Source organism: Balaenoptera musculus, chromosome 2 (assembly GCF_009873245.2).
Source record: "Balaenoptera musculus isolate JJ_BM4_2016_0621 chromosome 2, mBalMus1.pri.v3, whole genome shotgun sequence".
NCBI classification, from domain to species: Eukaryota; Metazoa; Chordata; class Mammalia; order Artiodactyla; family Balaenopteridae; genus Balaenoptera; species Balaenoptera musculus.
In genome coordinates, this window is record NC_045786.1 from 36,645,853 (window position 1) to 36,668,068 (window position 22,216).

A 22,216-nucleotide genomic window follows, 5' to 3' on the forward strand; every position below is an offset into this window, starting at 1 on the left:
ACCCCGAATCCATTCCCCCAAGCAGAGTTGCTTGACGCCCACCAGGCTCAGAATTGCAGTGGAAGGTCAACTTCAATTTGGGGTTTTCTTTAAGATTTTTTTTTTTAATGTGGACCATTTTAAAAGTCTTTATTGTATTTGTTACAATATTGCTTCTGTTTTGTGCTTTGGCTCCTTGGCCAGAGGCAAGTGGGATCCCAGCTCCCCAACCAGGGATCCAACCGGCACCCCACCCCACCCCCATAGCCCTGCACTGGAAGGCGAAGTCTCAACCACTGGACCGCCAGGGAAGTCCCCTCACCCAGTTCTTATTCTGAGGTCTCAGGCATGAGGTCAGTGGGGCCGGGAAAGAAGTCACCCTAGGGACAGAGGCCAGCCTGGGCCCCCACCCACCCACTAGCACAGGCCATTCCCAGGAGACTTCTCAGTCCTCATGGCCGCTTCACCAGTTCATGAGAGACATGAAAGTGCAGGGTCCCACACAGCTTTATTCTATCTAAAACCCAAACCGACTGCGTTTCCACACCTCTTACACCTAAGCTGATCCTTTTTACAACCAGTGCTCCCTCCTGGCTTTATTTCCTCCTCCACCTAGGAGTCAGCGTTCAAAGACTGCTATTGGCACTCAGTTTTCTACTCCTCTCCTTGCCTTCCCCATTGAACTGGACTTGAAGCAGCCACAAGTGGGAGAGATCCTGCACCCTGAGGTGTGAATCCCAACCCTGCCATACATCCTCTCTCCAAGCTGCTTTCCTCTACTGTAAATCTAGGATTAAGGATACCTACCTCTCAGGGATTAAATGGGCTAACTGACATCAGATGCCTAGAATAATTACTGAGCGCCTGCGTCTCAGCTCGCCACCTCCTCCTGGGTCCTTTCAACACCACCTTCCTCCAGGCCTCCCGCCAGACTGCCAGAAACTGCTGGAGGAAATGAAATGACCCTGAGGTTCAATACCCCTACAAATCTGTGGCATCAGACTTCACCAGGTTCATTTCTCTAGCTTTCAAAATTTTGTACAATGTAGTTTTTTTAATGTCTTTATTGGAGTATAATTGCTTTACAATGTTGTGTTAGTTTCTGCTGTATAACAAAGTGAATCAGCTGTACATATACATATATCCCCATATCCCCTACCTCTTGCGACTCCCTCCCACCCTCCCTATCCCACCCCTCTAAGTGATCACAAAACACCGAGCTGATCTCCCCATGCGATGCAGCTGCTTCCCACTAGCTATCTATTTTACATTTGGTAGTGTATATATGTCAATTCTATTCTCTCACTTCGTCCCAACTCACCCTTCCCCCTCCCTATGTCCTCAAGTCCATTCTCTATATCTGCGTCTTTATTCCTGTCCTGCCCCTAGGTTTGAACAATGTAATTTTTAAATTGTTTTAAAATTACACATTTTATAATTTACACATTAATACGTGCTAGAAAAATAGTAAAAAAAAAAAAATCAGACTGAGCAGAAATATATAAAGTGTGCAGAGGCAAAGGAAAGTCTCTCTTCCTTTCCCACTCCCTTCCTTCCCCACTCCCTTCCTTCCGTAGAGGTAACTACTGTTAACAGTTTGGACCATATGCTGCCAGACCTGTTTCTATGTTAAACATTACACACAGACACACAGACACACACAGACACACACAGACACACACACACACACACACGGCTATTAGGATATCACAAACAGGGCTGCCGTGAACATCCTTGAATGTATCTTTTTCTGTAAGGTGGACTCCTCAAAGTTGAATTGCTTGGTGAAAAGGTATGTACCCCTCACCCCACCCCAGCTCCAGAAGGGATGAGGGGAAATGAAAACATAGAGCCTGGCTGCGCTGAGGGATTGAGAAGGGGGAACTCTTTGGACCTGCCCTCTGCTCCTGGATAAGGGGGATCCAGCCACCCCCAGACGCAAGGCCTCTGTTGATCATCCTCTCCAGGCCCCTGGCCTCCTTATCTTTATTTCTGTCTGTACTCCCAAGCCTTTAGTAAAGTGTTTGCATGTTGCAGCCTTTCTCAGATAAGGGAGGGACTGGATGATCCGCCCCTAGGCCAGAACTGTAAGGAGCGAGCAGCACTTCCTATAGGTGAGAACAGTAGAGAGAAGCCCCCAGATGCTGTCCCCTCACTCCAGAATTCAGACGTACACCTGCATTTCTCTCCTCTATTTGGCTCCAGACCTTGGTACTCGTGGTTCTCCTGGAGCTCAGGATTGACAACCTAATGTGGACCCCCTTCCTCAAAATGACCTTATTAGCTGCTGCCGTCTCAGACTCCTCCACTCCCAACAAGGAGCTCTGCCCCCAGCGCCAGCTCCCTGGCTCCATCCACACTTTCCCACCAGACCAGGGGGTCATATCCTCTCCCACCTACTGCAGAAAGTCCCAAGTTCCTAACATTGCTGTATTTGGTTGTACAGGTCAGAGCCCAACTCCACTAGTTCAGCCAGGGTAGGTACTTATTGCTTCATTTCCCAAGAATACAGGAAGGGAAGAATACAGGGACCCAGATGCCACTAGGACCCGTCTCACAGTCCTGACACCTCAGCTCTCCAGATGCAGTTTGCTGTGATGCTGAAACCATGGCCTTTGGGAGCCCCAGTCTCTACCTCCACAGCCCCACAGCAACACCGTTGGTTTCCACAGCACAGGAAGTTCCTTGGCCCAAGTTCCTAATTTGGAATGTCCCTAATCCCAGGCCCCCATCACAGGGCCCCAAGCTTACAAGGGTCCCAATCTCAGTTTAATGCTCAGCTGTGACCATCTTAAAATTCTTAATAAGTGTTGAACAAGGAGCCCCATATTTTCATGTCGCACTGGACCCCACAAATTCTGTGGCCGGTTCTGCCTACCTCCTCTGAGAAGTGCACTGTCCAGGTGTGTGCAGGGGAGAGAAGTATGGGGCAGTGCAGGGGAGGAATTTGGTATCTTGGGGGAAATTCACAGGGTCTGCCCTGCAGGTCATGTTGTTATTTAATAACAACAGTCCATGCCTCCCTCTACCCTGGACCCAGCGCCCCAGCCCTGGTTCAGTCCCTGGCCTCACTCCACCTCCCCGGTAGGTGGGACCGGCCTCAGGTTTCCCCAGGAACGGCCTTCTCAAGAAGCAGGTCACAGGGGGTCAAGTGACACACCAAGGTCACACAGCTGGATGGGGCACAGCCAGGACCCATGAAGTCCTCCAGCTCTTGTTCTTTCCCTGGGGGCTCATCCCAACCCACCCAGCCTCCCAACTGCCCAGCCTGTGGCTCTCAGCCAAATTCCACCTGAAAAGAGCACTTGGTTTCTGGGGGCCAGGATCACTGTTGACTGCCCCTCCTTCAGGGCAGGAGCAGGGGAGCAACACAGGGTCTCTTGGCCCGGAGGAGGAGAGCAGTGTGTCCAGACAGCCCTGAGGTGAGACCCGTGACAGCGATGACACCGGCAAGCCTGACTGTGTTAGGCTCTCTGACAAGCACTTCACGTGTGTGAGCTCACGTATTCCTCATAACAGCCCCATAAGTGCTTACTATTGCTCCTCCCACTCCCCTACCCCTGCCCCCATTTTACAGATGAAGACACTGAGGGTTTTTAAAACGAGGGCTGATGCAAGTCTTTAATAACCCAATACCCACCCTTTACAAAGGCTCTTAAAAACAGAAGATGCTTCTTTACTACAATGAAGCATATTTATTTCCAGCTAAGAGCTTTCAAGATATTTAATAGTGAAGCACTAGAACACTCCCCAGGGCTGGGACTCAGCGGGTCTACTCTAAAGAGTGCCCCAAGACCAAGAAGCACTTGACTAGAGCATAATTAATGGATTCAGAAATAAAACGAAAGGCAACAGCCATCGCTGCTACTATCCAATGTTGTCTAGATGGTCTGAGAAGTGCAATGAGATGTGGCTTAGAAATTAGAGCAGAGATATTGGAACTGGAGATAAAATTGATCATTAACGGCAAGTAATATAGCTTTATATCCAGGATACTCAGAAATCAAGAGTCATTAACATGAAAGATTTCTCTAAAGTGACCAGATTAAAAGTAAAAAAGTAGTACTCTAGACTATCAATGGCCCATCAGAAAATATAATGACAAAAATCACACTAAGTGCCAGGTTCTGGGTTGGCCCTTATATGGAACCCATGTTTCCCCAGACCTCACCTTGGTCACCATGGTGGTAATAACCCACATTTTGCTGGCTCTTTCCCCCTCTACTAATGCAGGCCTCCAGTCTCCTGCAGCGTTTCAGCCAGTTACTTCTGGGAGTGTCTGAGGGGGGTCTGAGGTGAGGTAGTGAGATCACCCCCCATTCTCTCTTTTGCTGGCACCCCACACCATGTTACCAGCTGGGCCCTGGCACTGACTCCTGATGCTGTGAAAGCTGAGGCCCTGGAGTCCTCAGGGTGCTGAAGCTCCTCTGGGCTCCAGGCACAAGTCGGAGAAAAGACACACTTACAGGGTCACCAACCGTGTCTCAGTTTGCCCAAGACTCTCCTCTCCAGGTTTTAACACTGAAAGGCCTGCACCCTGGGAAACCCTCAGTCCCAGGCAAACCAGGCCGATTGGTCACCTTACATACACACGCGTGTGCGCACACACACTCATGCGCACAATGTCTCACTTTGTCTCCTAGGCCCTGAAGGCATGCTGTTTGTGCCCTGTGTCTTGCAGAGTTTATATCTGGGCAAAGAGCCCTTCCAGCGTCAGTTCACAGACTTTCTACTGGGGACTCAGTCTCACGCCCACCCCTGCATAGAGCAGGGAGACCCCAGAGCCCTGCGGCTTCCCCGGTTCTCCTCCCTCACCTGACACACATGCTCCTTCCCACCCCTTCCATCCACCTGCCACAGCTTTGGTTAAACCTGGAATTTGCACTACAAAGAAGCATCCCCGTCTAAATATCCCCAAAGCCCTGTGAGGTTGATGTTGTCATCAATACTCTATTGGAGAGAACGTGGAGGCTCGGGGAGGTTAAGTAACTTGTCCTAGGTCACACACAGAGCAGACGGCAGAACCAGGCTGCACACTGTGCCCTAACTGACGCCAAAGCCCAACCTGTCTCTACTGTGCAAGCACGTCCATGAAAATAAGTTTTGGCGATAGTAAGTTACATACGGGAAACTGAGGAGCCAAACATCACTGATGCTTGAGAAGCAGAAAGAGAAATACGATACACCCCAGAGCAAATGAGGGCTGCTCATTCCCAGGATAAATGGGAGGTAAAATGCAAAGCAGCACACTGTTTACCAAAAGTATTTGGGGCTTTTTAAATGTCAGCCGCAATGATCATGAATCACTCCTCTTAAAGCTCTTAATCCAAAGTAACCCTCCTTTTTCCTCTGGCCTCTCTCCTGATTCATCAAGTTGCTTCTGAGGGCCTGAATCACCCGCCCTGAGTTCTGGGTCTCAGGCCTCCCACATCCCATGGGGAAACTGTCATTCTCTTCTCTCGGGAGGGGTGTCCTGTATAAGTGTGCCCAAGCCTGCTTGCAGGGGATAGAAGACTTTGGAGGGGAAAGACTCCAGCCTAAGAAGCAGTGCAGCTGGAAAAAGTCACAGTAACAGGCTGGGCCTCATAATAACCGGGGTCCCAGATTCATCCCTTCATGTACAGACTCTGTTGAGCGTCTAGCCTGTGTAGGCACTGGGCTGGATACTGAGGTTACAGTGATGGCCAAATAGCCCCTGCCTATTAATGGAGCTCATAATCTGGGGTGGAAGGCAGGCATCATTCAACTCCATCAGAGTATAATTATAAGCTGATGAATGCTGTGACGTACAAGGAGCTCTGATTGTGTATCACAGTAGGAAATGATTTAACCTTGAACAGAGGAGAGTGAGCACCAGGATGTTTTCCCTGAGCTGAGATATGAATGGATAGCTGTTTTTCCTGCCCAGCACCCATTCATCCTTATAGCTACCTAATTTTCCTCTGGGAAACCACAGTCACCCCTAGTATCAACTCAAATTATTTGGGTGGAATGTTTAGTATGTACCACATCCCCAGCCACAGAAATTGATTTCGAGATAGGCACATGATCCAATCCAGAGTTAATGAGGGTTGATGTTATTGGTTGAACCCCTGATCAAGCCATACCTGAAGTCAGAACTATGCTGGAACTTTTCCGCTTTAACAACTTCTGCTTTTGATTAAGCCTCTTTGGGTCTAAATTTTGGTCTCTTGCAACTAACAATGTCCTATCTGGGCTACAAAGTAATAACATTAAAAAATATATAGGAAGGAACATTCCAGGCAGAGGTAAGAGAAAGCACAGAGTACAAAGACCCTGAAGTGAGAGGAAGGAGCAGGGTAGGTTCAGGAGCTAGCCCCTTCTAAGCTGTTGGCCACTGGTCTGAAGCTCCTTATGATCAGTTTCTTTTGAGCCTTCACAAGAACTCTGAGATGAGTATTAGCATTCTTATTTTATAGATGAGGAAACTAAAACTCACACAGGGGAGGTGACCTGCTCCAGAACACAGAATAAGGACACCAACCCAGGCCTCTCTGACTCTGAGATCTATGCTGTTGATCTTCATCTTACATGTTTCTGTCCCACATATGATCTAACGGGACCTCTGTCCCTTCTTTTCAATCCCACTCCTCTGACCACCTGGTTTCTAGTTGGCTTCAGCCCATGGAGGCTGGGAAGAGGTTAGAATGCAGGAGGACGGGAAAGGCCGGTCTGGCTCTGGCAGCATCATGGCAGTGGCTGCAGCTGGGTTGGTGGCAACAGGAGCCGGAGGTGAGCACAGGGGCGGCACCTCTAGCAGCTCAGCAGCAAGGTGTGTGTCCTCCTGGGGCCTGGCAGCTTCCTGATCCCTTTGGAAACACCCTTGTCATGCTTCTGTGTCTCCAGCTCTTCCAACACCTTTTAGCCAATTCCTCTCATCAACACTGCTTTGCCTGAGATATCTCGAGTGGTTTGTATTTTCCTGGCTGGCCATGGATTGATGTAATCATTGATGGGGTGACTGTTACGAACAGTCTCACTGGCAGAAGGTGTTACTGCCAGCTGCTGCCGGGGTAGTCCGCTGGGCTCAACAAATAGCGGATAAGGCAGGGATGGCAGGGATGGCAGGGATGGGGTCGGATCTTGCTCTGCCTGCCTTCAGAGCTTTTAACTACCGTGCCATAGCAACTTCTCATTAAGGCAGGGAAGCCTCTCTGCCTCCTACTGAGCCCAGCTTCAAGGGCTTGAGTTAACTCTGGAGAATTATGTCCCAGGCTGGCCATGGACTTAAGGTGACTCTAGAGAGAAAAGTTTTCAGAGAATCAGATTTTTAGTTCCAGACTCGAGATCACCTAGGCCAGAACCAACAGGTTGTGATGAAATAGCCTGCCCAAGAGTCAGAACTGCATTCACCCCTGACTGCCACCAACTCCTGTGTGACTTGACTTGAGAAAGTCCCCCTCCCCCTCCAGTCCCCACCTATGAAAGGAGGACCTGAGCCATGGCAGACATGGTGTGTTTCCCCCCCAACACACCGTGAAGGGCCTGGGAAGCCGTTCTCCTCTCACCTGCTTCCCAGGCCCTTCCCAGCCCATGGGGTGATGCTTGATTGGTTCCAGCCAATTGCAGTCACTCCTTTCCCCGAGTCAGGGATTGGTTTAGTCATGAGCACGCAACACACCCCTGGTCAACGGGATGTAGGGGGTCTCTGGGGGATGGTGCGGAGAGGGGTTTCTGGGAAGGTTTTCCTCACTCTGAAAATAGAGACACAAGAGAGACATCTGACTGCTTTCTGCCTACAGAATGGCTGCGCAAGAAAGGGATGCCTGGCGCTGTTTCAGCAACCTGACCACCGTGAGGGAGAGCTGCCAACACCTGAGGGTGGCAGAGTGGAAAGATGGACAGAACCTGTGTCCTCGCTGTCCTGAGTGTAATCCCATAACCGCCCAACATCTGAACTCCTTGTTAGGTGGTGTAAAACAGTTTTGTTGTGTAAGCTATTTTTAGCTGGGCCTTCTGTTATCTGCAGCCCAAAGCCTTCTACGTGACATACGAGGCCACCAGATGAATTTCCCTGTCGTTTTTACATCCAACATTTTGTGATTCAGCTTCTCTTTTCAAAGAAGGAAGCAGGCTTGGCAGGAGGGGACTTGTCCAAGGCCACACCATGCGTGTGGTGGAGCCAGGACCCCAAGCTGCTGCATTCTCTCCTACCATACCCCTTTACCCCTTTGCGCGAGCCCTTCACACAGTGATGGACATCAGTTCTTGTTTCTAAGAAATGCTTCATTGTGTCACTCACAACTTCTCTGAGTTGAAGGGGAGTATGGGGTTGGATAAAGATGACCCTAGAGGACTTCGCTGGTGGCGCAGTGGTTAAGAATCCGACTGCCAATGCAGGGGACACGGGTTCGAGCCCTGGTCCGGGAAGATTCCACATGCCGCGGAGCAACTAAGCCCCTGCGCCACAACTACTGAAGCCTGCATGCCTAGAGCCCGTGCTCCTCAACAAGAGAAGCCACCGCAATGAGAAGCCCGCGCACCGCAACAAAGAGTTGCCCCCACTCGCTGCAACTAGAGAAAGCCCGCGCGCAGCAACGAAGACCCAGCGCAGCCAAAAATAAATAAATAAATACATACATAAATAAATTTATTAAAAAAGAAAGATGACCCTATATAATTTCCCACCCTGCAGCCTGCCCCTCTGCATGGGTGCCCTTGGGACCCAGCAGAATACAGAAGTCTGGGTGGGGGCAGGACTCTTTCCCAGCACATAATTAGTAAGCTTGGCAGTGATGGTGCTGCCAGCGTCCATGGGCCACCCAACTACTGTGCTTCCAGCTGCAGCTGATCCAGAAGATCAGAGAGGGTGAGCTCAAAAGGGCTCCTCTTCCTTCTGAAATGTGAAAGCTTGCCAGTGCCCACATGAAGGCTACAGAGAGCTCAGAGAATCCTGATTTCTGGCCTCCCTTTGGTAGGAGACCAGACTTGTGTAAATTTAGTGTTCTCCTCGCCCACGGTGGCAACTTGTGAGACCCTCCTGGTTGCTGGCCACCCAAGGGACAGAACCTGGGAATCTCTGCTGGAATCAGCCCCATCCCAAAGTTAAGCAGGGAATCTCAGCCAGCACAGAAAGAAGGAGAAGGATTCCATCCCTCCACAGAGACTCAGCCACAGAGCTAGCTGGAGAATCGGGCAGAACCAAAGTCGTATCATTGCAGCAAGGATTTTTCTTTAGTACTTTTACCTAACTATGACTATTTAGGCATGTAAAAGCCAGGTTTTCTCTCCCCTCACAGTGCTTATTCTTAGACCCTGGACAACCAGGTCAGATTTGTGAGGTTTGGAGTGACAGTCACAGAGGGTGCCTGCAGCCCAGGAGCCCACCTTTCCCTCTTCCCTAAACAGGGCTGATGGTCTAGACTTACTCTCTGGGGTCAGTGAAGGACTTTAGTTTGTAAGTCACAGAATCCAACTCTGGCTGTTTCAAGCAAAAAAAATAAAAGGACTTTTGGGGAAGGGCTATCAGGATGCTTTGGGCTGTAAGCAGCACAATAACAATAGGACTTCTTATGTCACATAACAAGAAGTCAGGCAACAGGTGCTCTAGGACTGGTTCAGCGGTTGTGCGGTCACGTGGTCCCAGCCCCCAACATAGCCTGATGAGCCCCACCTCCTGGTACTCGCACCCTTGTGTAGCCCCTGCCATGTTAAATAGCGCTGGGAGGACTTCCCTGGTGGTCTGGAGGTTAAGACTCTGTGCTTCCACTGCAGGGGGCGCGGGTTCCATCTCTGGTTGGGGAACTAAGATCCCACATGCTGCGCGGTGTGGCCAAAAAAAAAGAAAAAAGATACTAAAAAAAAAAAAACATAGCGCTGAGCTGTGTAGCCTGTAGGACACTGCAGAAATGACGGCATGTGACTTCAAGGCTGGCTACATGGTAAAAGTCACTGTGGTTTCCACCTCATTCTGTCCCTTGGATCACTTCCTGTGGAGGAAGCCAGCTGCCGTGGGGTGAAGACACTCAGGCAGCTGTAGGAGAGGCCCATGTAGAGAGGAACTGAGGCCTCTTACCAACAGCCTCGTGGGTGAGCCATCTTAGAAGTGGATCCTCCGGCCCCGATCAGGCCTTCAACGGTCTGCAGCAACGACCAACTGTTTGACCACAACCTTGTGAGAGAACCGGGCCAGAGCCACCGGCTTAGCCACACCAAGCTAGGCCTTGGACTGAGTTTTTGCACATCACCCTCACCACATGCATGCAGTAGGCATTATTATTTTCCTCATGCTGCAGAGCAGGAAACGGCACAACCAGGAGGTGGCTGAGATAGGATAAGACAAAGCCCTCCCTTTAGGGGTCAGGCTGGGAGAGCTGCCCCATCTCCTGCTTAATTGTAGCACTTCAGGGACACCCTGTTCTAGGCCACTTGCCCTGGGTGTCTTGGACCCCAGTTATTCCTCCAGTATAGGGCTCTGCTAGTGCCTCCCAAACTGCCTAACTTTCTGGTGGGGCCAGTGGGAAATCTTTACTCCCAGGTTCGCTAAATCCATGTCTGCACTTACCCCTGCCTTGTGCATCCCCGAGCTGACAACTCACCCTCAGCCTTATCCACAAACCCAGACAGTTCCTGGGTTGCACAGGTGCACCTGAAGGCAGTATGTGCAGGAACAGCGATGCTTTGTTAGAAACAAGGCCACCTGAGGCATGATGCAGCACCCCCGGGAGTAGATTCCAACCCAAAGTGGCCCTCGGGGAGGTCCCTGCAACAGCAAGTCCCATACAGGGCTGCTGCCAGCGACACAGTCTGGTGCCAGTCTCTCCTGGGGGTTTAGGCTTATGCAACTTTTTCTAGGATTTAACTTCCTTTTTCTTTTTTGGTCTCTGTGTTTGTTATTATGCCTGCGTCTGAATGAGTTTTGTACAACTCCTATGTAAGTGGGTGAGAAGTAGCTAAACAGCGGGGAGCGGTAGGGTGAGAGCAGGACAGTGGGTCAGGCTGTCACCATTCATTTGAGAACCAGTGGCTTTCAAATTGCTTTTTAGGAAGGGAACAATTTTGTCAAAGGAAATAAGAGCAGGAAGCACTGAAGCCTTTGGCGAGATGGGAGTAGAAACTTCACCTCTCATCAGTCCCCTACTCCCAGGGGCAGCCCCCCACTCCCAGGGGCAGCCCCCGAGGCAGCTCTGCGGAGAACAGGGAGCACTTTCAGGACTGCCCCCCAAGCCCCCACCCCCTGCACAACTGGCAGTGTAACAGACCAGCATCTGTCACGGCTTTAGTCCTGTTTCTCTACCATTAGGATTAGGTGCAGCTTCATGTGCCAGAAAAGCCTAAATAACAGAAGCTTATACAGCATAGACGTTTATTTTTCTCACTGGTAAACAAAGCCCAAAGAGAGTAATCAGAGATGCAGGCTCAGGTGATCCAGACTCAGGACCATCTGAGTGGCCTGAACTCACTGTGCAGGCACCGGTCTAGCAGCCCAGCCTTCTCGATCCCCAGCACGTGGCTGCACCTCATCGTTCCAGGCTGGTTTCTCTCACATTCACATGTTGGCCAGAAGGAGGTGACTGACTCCCCTGGTTTGCCCAGGACAGAGAGATGGCCCAGGACGTGGCACTTTCCGTGCTAAAACCAGGAGAGTCTCAGGCAAACCAGGACAAGTGGGTCACCCCGGACGAAGGGCATGGACCCTCCCTTAAGGACACTTTGTGGAAGTCATACAACATGTTTCTTCTATATCATTGGCCAAAACTTAATCATGTGGCCCCGTTTAGCTGCAAGGGAGGCCAGGAAATGGCGATTTTATTCTGGGTGGCCATATAGTCAGTTAAACACTTAATATAAGAAAAGAGAGGGAAACAGATATTGGGATCAACAAGCAGTCCCTGCTGGTTCCCCTCCTTCATCCCAACCCGCCCTCTGAGCACGTCCTGCTGCTGCACCTCACACAGATGCAGGCTTTTCCCTTGGCTCTGACTTTTATTTTTCTGCTTGGCTGCAGTTAAAATTTCCCTCCAGCAATGTGGCTTCCAGCTGCCCTGGGTATCGTCACCCCAGCCTGTCCTAAATCCAGACCGGAGACTGGATTGCTGGAGTCGCACCCTCCTTAACCACCTCAACTAAACTGCCATCCAGGCCGGATGCTAGGCTTCCTTATTGAAGAGCTTCAAAGGCAAGGAAGTCTCAAGGTTCGTGGGCAAGGCAAGAACGGCAAAAACAGCCTTCCCTTTCCTCCCCTCCGCTCCCTTCTCTTTCTCTTCCTTCCCTTTCCCTTTCCATCCTCCTTATCAGACATCAGGTACTAAAGGTACCACGATAAATGAAACAGACACAGTTCCTGCATCCAAGAGATTACAGAAGAGCCTATGGAACAGACAGCGTAACAATCCTGTATAACAGGTATGACGAGGACCAAGATAGAAAATCAGTGCTATGGGATGCCTAGAACAGATCCCCAATCCAGATTTGGGGGTTCAGAGGGTCTCCTAGAACAGAAGACCAAATTTGGTCCTGAGGGATAAGTAGGGCTTGAGTCCTGAGGGATGAGTAGGAGTTGGGTCCTAAGGGATGAGTAGAATGAGCTAAGTGGGAGAAGGGAGTGTTCAAGTAAGTACATGAGGCAGCCGGTAGAAAAGCCACAAGGCAGGAGAGAATGTGGTCCCTTCAAGGGACTGGAAGCAGCTCAGGGAGGCTGGCACTAGGAGAAGGGAGGGGCTGTGCTGGGAAGTGGCTAGAGATGAAATGAGGGCGGTCATCAGGGGCTGGATCACAACCATCCTCATGAGCCATGATGAGAAGCTGGCACTTTGCCTGAAAGGACCACCTGGGCCATGTGCCTCTTAACCACCCAGTTGCCCTTGTACTCTCAGCTGTCATCCAGGGCTTGTCCTGGGTCAATCCCATCATGAACTGGCCTCGTGGGCAGTGGCTGATAGTAGAAGACAAGAGTGTAGCTGGACCCCTAGGAAGGTATCCTGCTTGGTCAGGCCAGAGTTGAAGATGAGCCAGCCCTGCCCACTGCCACACTGTGGGGTGACAGATGTCCCACCCTGTGCCCCATGCCCACCATTGGGTGGTTTAGCTTCTCCCCTGCTCCCAGACCTGGGCCCTGCTTCCCCACCTCCCTCTGGTCAGGAAATGTTCTGACAGCCCATTCTAGCAGGACCTCAGGATGGAGGATTTGGGGGACCCCTGCCCAGGGACATGCAATTGGTCGGCCTCCACTCCTGGGGGGAAGGGTTGCAAGGAGCTTCCCGTCTGGTAGCCACTTGCTTGCTGGCGGGCATGGGAGCAAGCGGTGGGGTTAGGGACTGCCTGAGGGATTGCAAAGCTGCAGCGGTCTGGCATGCTTCTTTATTTTTTCTAATTCAATTTAAAGCTGACTCTAAGTCACTATCCCACCGAGCTGGTAAGAAATTCAATCTCAGGCGTATCATTGAGCTTCCCTCCCCCAACTCCAATGTTTTGTCAAGGTGCCGGGGTCTTAGACAGTACCAAAGCCTTGGGGTGACCCCTCTGGTCATACCAGTGGCTGCAGGACCGTCCCCTATCCCAGCCCTTGTACCCCCTCAGGCGTGGGGACTCAGCTGATCTGGGGTGCCCCTCGGGGTGTGGGAATTGCAGGGAAGAGGTGTGCACTCTGCGTCTAAGGTACCCTCCCTGAGTGTACCTGGCAGCCTTTCCCTCCAAGGCCTTGTCACCTCCTGCACACTGCCTAGAATCAGGGCGTGGGAACTCTCCCTACCCTTCCCTGCCCTAATCACACTCTGCCCCTTTCCCGACTTGGGTAGAAATCTCTCTCTCTCCCTCCTTTTAGCTCTTAAAAGCCCACCCTTTCTTCCTCTTCTAGGATGTGTCACAGAATCTCCATAGAGCCAAGGTTATTACAAAAGAGAGCCATCGACTTCCAGAAGCTTCTGTGCTCTGACCACCAAAAATACCCAAAGCAAGGAAATACCAAGGGACTGGCTCCCTGCTTGAAAGAGCCAGGGGAGGGAGGAATACAAAGTTAATATCTCAACAAATCATCTGGCCTCTTCTGCGTGAGGAAGGGCATGTCCCTTATTGTCACAGGTACTGCTGTTGTCAATCTCACACACTTCCTGGCTCTGTCATCTGCCAGTCTTACCTGGTGACTTTCCCTGGTTGGAGCTTCCCTCACCCAACATCATCCTGGGGTACTCGGACCCCCTTAGGCTGCTGCTGTATTAGTCAGCTTTCATTACGTCATGCTGCAGTAACAGGCAAACTCAGAATCTTAGTGGTTTACAACCATATAATGTTTAGCTTACTATGCTTCCAACCTTGCAATGAAATAATGCAGTTTTTTTCATCTTCGATGTGAGAAAAATCAACTCTGTTATGAAATTAAATGACTCCTAATGGACTGCAATCACAAAACGTATGTAAATGTAAATTTGCAACTTGAGTTATAAAAAACAAACATCCATCTGAATGTGGAAGTATACCTAATCTGTCAGAGGATAAAGATTAAGGTAGCTTGATGATTATTGACTCTGCTTTGTGTCACCCACTAAGTCAAAAATGCTAACTGAATACATTTTTATTTTATTTTTTTAATTTAATATTTTATGTTATTTATTTATTTAGGCTGCGCCAGGTCTTAGTTGCAACATGCGGGATCTTTTTTTTAGCTGAGGCATGCATCCGGCATCTAGTTCCCCGACCATGGATTCGGGCAGACAGTCAAGTGAGGGTGGGGAGTTTCAGTCAGGTGGTAGGACGTCATCCTTGGGGCCTACAGTCAAAAAAGGGGGATGGCCAAATGCAAAGGAGGCCTCAGCTGTGGGGGAGCCAGGGCACTGGCAGAGAACTAGGATAGAATATAAGAGCAAGACCCATACCCGGCAGTGGAATTAAAGATGGCAGTGTGTCCGCAGCAACAAGGGCCGGTTACTAGAAATGAGACTGTCCCAGAGCGTGGAACTAGGATGACTTTAATTTCCTCCAACTAAATTGCCGGGGGGGAGGAGGCAGTTACACGGTGAGGAGGATGGGTCTGTCTGGTGGGGCAAAACAAATCTAGCTAAGGTCCAAGGAGAAAGGCAGTGACAGGGAGCCAGGCAGACCATCACAGGCATCAGCAGACTGAGAACGGAATTCGGAAAATACACTGGAGCACATGTAATTAACCTATATTTCACTGTCCCAACACAGCAAAGCTCACCTGGCTGCTGACACCTCTCTGTGCCACTAACTACGCAACAGAGAGACTGCTGGGAAAGCCCTGGAATACAACTCCGCGAAGCCCACAGCTGCCCTCCTCCAGACCACTCTGTCAGAGGGAGGCTGCTCCTGACCCCCCCACTGTACTCCCAGACAGCCACCCCAGCTCCGACCCTCTGAGACTCACATCACCCCGCGAGGCCACAGGCTACTCACACTCACTAAGGGCCTTGGGACTCGAGATCAGTCTTCTCCACCTCAAGTCCTAGGCAAGGTCAAGGTTCACGTGGCGATGCCACCACATGACAGTTGCTTCCGTTTAATTCTGACCGACCCCTGGTCCGGTCCACCCAACCCCACTCAGGCACCGCTGCATGGCCATACTCAGGACATCATCTGACAGAATGTCCACTAGCTTTCTCTGACCACAACTTCCCAGTTCATCAGTTCTCTCTCATACCTCTTTGCTTTATAATTGCAATAACCATTATTAACCAAAATAACTAATAATAGGGAGTGTTTACTATTTGCTAGGCACTATTCAGAGCACTTGACATGTATTGAGTCATTTAATCCTCACAGCACGCCTAGGGTATAAGTGCTATTATTATCCTCACTTTACATGATTTGAAATCTGAGGCACAGAGAGGTTCAATAATTTTCCCAAGGTCCCACAGCTATAAAGTGGCTATAAAGAGCTGGGATTTGAAAACAGGTGGTCTGGCACCAAAGTGCGCACTCGCTCTCTCTTTCATTTCTTTACATTTTATTGAACACAGAGAAAAGTACATATATCATAAGTGTACAAACAGATGAATTTTCACAAACTGAACACCCCTGTATAACCAGCACCCAGATGGAGAAGCAACACTACCAGCATACTGGAAGCTCCTCGGGCCCCCCTTCCAGTGCCACCCTGTGCCCTCGGACAGCAGGATTTGTTTACCCGTCTTTGTGCCTCTGTGGCTGGCCTCTTCTGTCATCCTCACTGCTCACCGCCAGCGCACGCTGCTGGGAGACTTAGTGGTACTGAGCAGTTCTATACAGCAGGCGCTGTGCTGAGCACGAGGCTTGTGTGCCTTTCACTGAGACTATCAGGCCTTAGCTCACCTGTTATCCTAAACTCCCAGACCTCTTCTTGGGTCAGCTCCTTCTGTCAAACCCAAACTCACAGCCCTTACTCTTGCTCTCTTTTGTGCCTTGTCAATAGCCAGTGGACATTCTGAGAAACGCAAAACTCCAATTCCAGATCAGCCCAACTGTCCAGCTCGTGCCCACATACACAAGAGTGGCAGAGCCCTGCTGAAGACTAACAGGACCTTGCAGAATGGAATGTAAATGCATGACGTCCAAAGGTAGCTGGGTGCCACGTGCTGCCCAGGGCGCTTTCTCCACGCCCCCGACCACACCTTCTCCCCTCCTTAGAGAGGCTTTTCCAAATGTTCCCCCTTCTCAGGCCAGCTTCCCTAACCCCATCCTCCCACTCCCAGCACAACTGCTTATCCCATTTCAGTAAGCAATCCTAGAAACATTTGCCATAAGCAAATTTAAAAGGCAAACTAGGAAAAAAAAAAGTTATTAACCGTAAGTGGCAAATGGACTAATAACATTCTTAACTTTTAAAAAAACTACATACAAATTGAAAAAAAAAACCCTCTTGTTCTCCAATAGAAAATCGCCAAAGTAACAGACAATACACAAAAGAAAAATTACAAATTGTTGATAAACATTTGGAAAAAGACTGATCTTCACTTCTAATCAAATAAATGTAAATAAAATTGGCCAAGATTAAAAATTGATAATGTCACATTCTCCCAGACAGACTAAATTTTAATTCCTGAATCCAATTAGCAGGGTGCCTGGGTCCACTTGCTCTGGCCTGACCTGGAGTCCACAAGTATCACGCCCTCAGCTTGCACTGAGGGACACTCACCACCATATTTATTATGGGAACATTGTTGAGAGCCTTGCCCCTTAAAAAGGGAGAGTGAGTTCTTCAGGCCTAGGCTCAGAAACTACACTTCTCCTGAGTCACTAGCTTCTGTTAAATCTCAGGAACTCTGGGACTGCTTTCCTATCTGTTGAGGCTGTAGAAGCTCAGAGCCAAATGTGTGACCCAACCCCCTGGCAACCATGCAAGTCTCTGTGGCATGCATTGCCACATCCGACCTGACACCTGACTCAACTGATTAGTCTACTCCTGTGTTCCCTTGGCCCCAATTCTCTTTATCTGTTTGCTTTTTAATCCTACAGTAAGTATTCTGTACCTCAAATCTTTTTTGAATAAGCAAAGGAGGGCAGTTCTAATGAAGAGGTCGTCAGCCCTCTGCTGTTCTCCATACTCTGAATGAGTCAGGTTGGACCTTCAGGTTCACGTTTGTCACCACAGCAGTATGAGGTGTCTGTGCACTGAGCTAATGGCTTCTGGCTCTGCAAATTAGTTTCTTGAACAACAATTCCTAAATACTTAACAGGTTATTTTCAACTGCCTTATTGAATATCATATAATTTTCTCAAAATGTTCTTTCAGGAACACCATGTGGCATTCTTTTTCAAGATGGAGGTGCTATAAAATCAACAAATTTGATAAACTGTTCAAATTTCAAAAGGGCTTGGAACATTTCAACTCAAGAAATAAAGAAGGCCTATATAATACAGAGATAATACCCAGCTATATAAACCAAATGTCTTCTGCAATGTGTACATTTATTCCATATATTTTCTTGATGAAAAGGCAAACTTTAGAGAAGTTGCTGAAATAAAACATGGGAAAAGAAAGCATATGAACTATGCTCTGTTCACTTCAGTAGAAGGCAAATAAAATGTCCGAATTTATCCTTCAATGAAACTGTCATTCAATCCAGAGAGAAATTATTGTTTAAAGGTAGAAAAAAGAAGAATGTTAAAAAATAGTTATCTCAGCTGTAATTCCAGGGAACTCAGAAGTCAAACTAGGATAACATCCATTCGGACCCTGCTTGAGTGTTCAAGTATTTGGAGAAACATGACAGACGTGGTAGCAACGAGCCAAAGCAGAACTTAGACATCCAGACTCTATCCTTTCTCTCTCCCTGCTCCCCTTCCCTTTCTTAAGTTCTATCAGTCAGGATGCTTCTGGCTGCAAGTAAGGAAAATTAACCTCAAATTATTGTGTGATAAAGTGGATTTATTGACTCATGCAAACACGAAGTGCAGAGTGAGATCTTTTGAGCCTCAAGAGAGGTTCGGTAGGGACTCTGGCTCTGGGACTCTGCAATTCTCCGAGCTTTTTCTTGCCCAGGAGCTGGCGTTGTCCTCACTGGGGGGTGGGGTGGGGGTGGGGACATCTATCCCTCAACCACTCCAGTCCAATTGAGACAGTTTATATCACATGCCTGCCTCTGAACTAGTGACTGGGACCAGAGGACTTCATGTCCTGTCTGACTTAGGCCTGGGTTATGCATCTATTACTGAACAAATAACTGTGGCAATAAGGACATTAGGGACCACCCTGGAGCTGGGGGTGGGCTCAATCCCACCCAAACTTCACAACTGCTATGCATAGGAGAGGGGAAAAGGAGAAGAATTACAAAAGTTACCAAAGAGGTGTGGTAGAGACTGGCTGGCTGTTCAAAGCCAGTTCCTCTCCTTCCTGGGCACAAACAGATACAGATGGATCACATTTCCCAGCCTCCAGGGCAGTCAGGTGTGGCCAAGTGGCCAATGGAACAGACATGGACTATTTCCAGATCTGGTCCCTAAAAACCTCTCACCCACAGTCCTTCATGCTCTTTCCCCCTCTGCAAGCTGTCCGTGCAGACATGCACAATGATCTTGGGGAGCCACGTGTTGAAGATGGCAGAGCCACAAGATGGAAGGGAGCCTTGGTCCCTGAATCGCCACTTAGAGAAGAGTCCTCCACTGATCAGGAACACTTATTTTAAACTTCACGTAACTGAGCAACTTCTTTCAAGTTGAGACTTTTGTATATTTGGGGGTTTGTTACAACAGTCAGCCTATCCTAACAGGTGAAGGAATTAAGGTCCACAAGGTTGGATGACTTGCCCAAGATACAGTTAACCAACGAAACAAACACAAAAACACAGAATGCAGTGATCTTGCCACTGGAATGCAAAAACAGAATAGAAAATAAGTAATAGTTATGAAACCACAGGATAAAAAGAGAAGTAATGAGCAATACAGCATCATTAAGTATCTTTTAGGCAGAATGCACAAGTAAGGAAGCGGATCAACTGGAAAGCCCTTTCTATGTCAAAACTTGTGGAAATTTTCCCACAAGTTATCTCCCACAAGTTATCCATTCTTCTCTTAGCAAACAGAATTACTGGAAAGTTTCTCTGGTAACTGAGAATGCAAACTGCCTCAGAGTCAGAATTAGGAATAATAACTCTCATTACACATAAAAAGCAGTATTAATTCTCAAGCTGAAAAGCATTTGTGGGCTTGGGCTGAACCCCAGTGCAGGGGCAGCGACCATCTGTCTGACCAGCACCCTCCCTTCCTCTGAGAGCTGCTCCCCATCCAACTACCTACTTCTGTGAAAGCTGTTGCTCATCATAGAAGCCACCATTGGCCGCTGGGCAGGCAGGTGTTCCAAGTCAGGCTGTCCTAGTTCTTCCCGGGGATTCTCAAATCGGAATCAAAGGAAGAGGCTCAGTCCCTCCCCATTAATGAAGCTGTGAAATATGAGGCCAGGAGCTACTGGTGGGCACTGTTTCTTGCTGAGCAGAAAGAAGCAGCCCAAGAAAACGAAGATGACACCACATGAAAGGGAGAAGAGTCCTGGTTTCATGTGGCCCAGAGGCTGGCATACCCCTGTCCTTCCCATGGTTTGGTTATGTAAGCCAGGCTATGGTGGCCCACAAATTTCACTTTGGGCCTCAGCTTGTTTAGATTAGGTTGATGTAACTTGCAATCAAAAGAATCCTGACCAATAGAATCAGGAAAATTGCCTCAAAAAACAGATAAACAGGGCTTCCCTGGTGGCGCAGTGGTTGAGAATCTGCCTGCCAATGCAGGGGACACGGGTTCGAGCCCTGGTCTGGGAAGATCCCACATGCCGCGGAGCAACTGGGCCCGTGAGCCACAATTGCTGAGCCTGCGCGTCTGGAGCCTGTGCTCCGCAACGGGAGAGGCCGCGATAGTGAGAGGCCCGTGCATCGCGATGAAGAGTGGCCCCCGCTTGCCGCAACTGGAGAAAGCCCTCGCACAGAAACGAAGACCCAACACAGCCATAAATAAATAAATAAATAAATTTAAAAAAAAAAAAACAAAAAAACAGATAAACAAAAAAATTCATAATATCTCACAAATCTCCAAAAGTAAAATGAAAGTACAGAAGTATCAATGTCGAGTATGGACTCAGAAATCAGTGCACCAGGATTGAATCCAAGTGCTGCCAGTTTCTAGCCAGGAAACCTTGGGGAAATTGTTAAACCTCCCACTTGCCTCAGTTTTCTTACTCTTAAAGGTGAACCTTTAGGGTGACACCAAGCCCACTGGGTTTTCTTAGAGATTAAATTAGTTAATACACATAAGGTACTTAGAACAGTACCTGGTATGTAGTAAACATTCAATACATGATGGTTTTATTGTTACATTTGATCAATCTTAGTTGATTTTCAGGTTAGTGTCCCGTGTTTTCAGTAAGTCAAGGTGGAACCAGCCAGGTGAAAATAGGTGTTGACCAGAGAAAAAAGCATGTTTGTCCCACACAACCTGACCCTCAGCAGTGCACCATCAAATCCAGATGCTCTTTCATTTGTAACGAAGGGACAACTTCTTCAGGGGCCCACCAAGGAAAGGCCAGTTCGGCAGTCTCAGACCCCTCCAGGAGGTGAGCGAGGATACGCTGTATCAGCCACCAGCACGCTCCTCTGCTCCCTAGGACATCCGTTCTCTCCGACCTCCTTCAACTCCCTGGGCCCCCAGGGCCACAGTGAAACAGGCAGGAGGGTAAATGCTGTCCCAGAGCAGCCTATAGGGACCTCTCCATCTTCTGAGCATGCATGACCTTGACAGTTTGAACCCTTCGTCCCATCTTAGGCTTGTCTTTCTTTTTTTTTTTTAAGTAATAGAATTTCACAAACACAAAAATTTGAGGGCATTTTTTCCAGACACAAGATACTTTCTACAGCAATCACCTACTTCCTTCACAGAGCTCTACCTTCGCCAAAGTTCTTTTGCTATTTCTGCTGATTAAGTTGGGCAGAAAGTCTCAGCAGAGCACTTTCGTGGAAACTGCACAGTCAAAAGTCCAGAGGTCTTTAAGTGCCTGGAAGTGTAAGTAAGTATTTGAAGCATTCAGTCTGTAAAGGCATGGGATAAAGCTAGAGAAGGGGGCAGAAGGCACATCAGGCTGGGCTTTGAGGTCATGGAAAGGGGTCTGAATCTGGCAGTGGGAAGCCACAGAGGGTTTGAAGCAGGGAATGGCATAATCAGGTCTGTATCTGATCACCCTGCCTCCTCTGAACCTCTGCTTGCAGGGTAGCAGATCTCCCAGACGTCTGCATGTGGGATCAGCTTATCTGAGAACCAGAGAAATAAGGTCTGAAGACATGTTTTTCAGAAGAATAGCTTAGGTAGGGTAGAAATTCCAGAAATTTTCCTCATGACGGAGAAATAAGAAGGTAGATCATTTTAGCAACCTGGCTCTAGAGTAGTAGAGAAGGCTGAGAATACTGGGAGCGGGGCAAAGCCCTTATGCCACCAATTAGAAACCACTGACTCCAAAGCAACCTGGTGGGGAAGAGCCAGGGCCCAGAGAAGGTGTCATGCTCGCAGGGCTTTCTAGAGCCTGGCAATGGGACAGGCACGCTGCTCTGACTGGCCAGAGACTGCCCACTGGAAGAACAAGTTCAATTCCTACTAGCCCTGACCAGAGACCCTCTCCAGCCAACCTACGTTATTTTACTCCAGCAGAAAACTGAGCACAGTAAGCAAACTTTACATTGTAGCAAAGCTAGCCTTGTAAACAAGCGAACCCAAACCAAAACTGTGTGATTACCAGAGAGATTCATGTGGGATCTGAAGCTGTCCTACGTTGCAGAAATATTCTTGGCCTCTCAAGACAAACATAGCTTTT

The 22,216-nt window shown here is 48.9% G+C and overlaps 1 protein-coding gene across 2 annotated transcripts in view; it reads right to left on the reverse strand.

The window, feature by feature from the left end:
- The window catches only part of PDE8A (phosphodiesterase 8A), a 149,028-nt gene that overhangs the window by 105,952 nt on the left and 20,860 nt on the right, over positions 1-22,216 (reverse strand). The gene's annotated exons all lie outside the window — the stretch shown is intronic.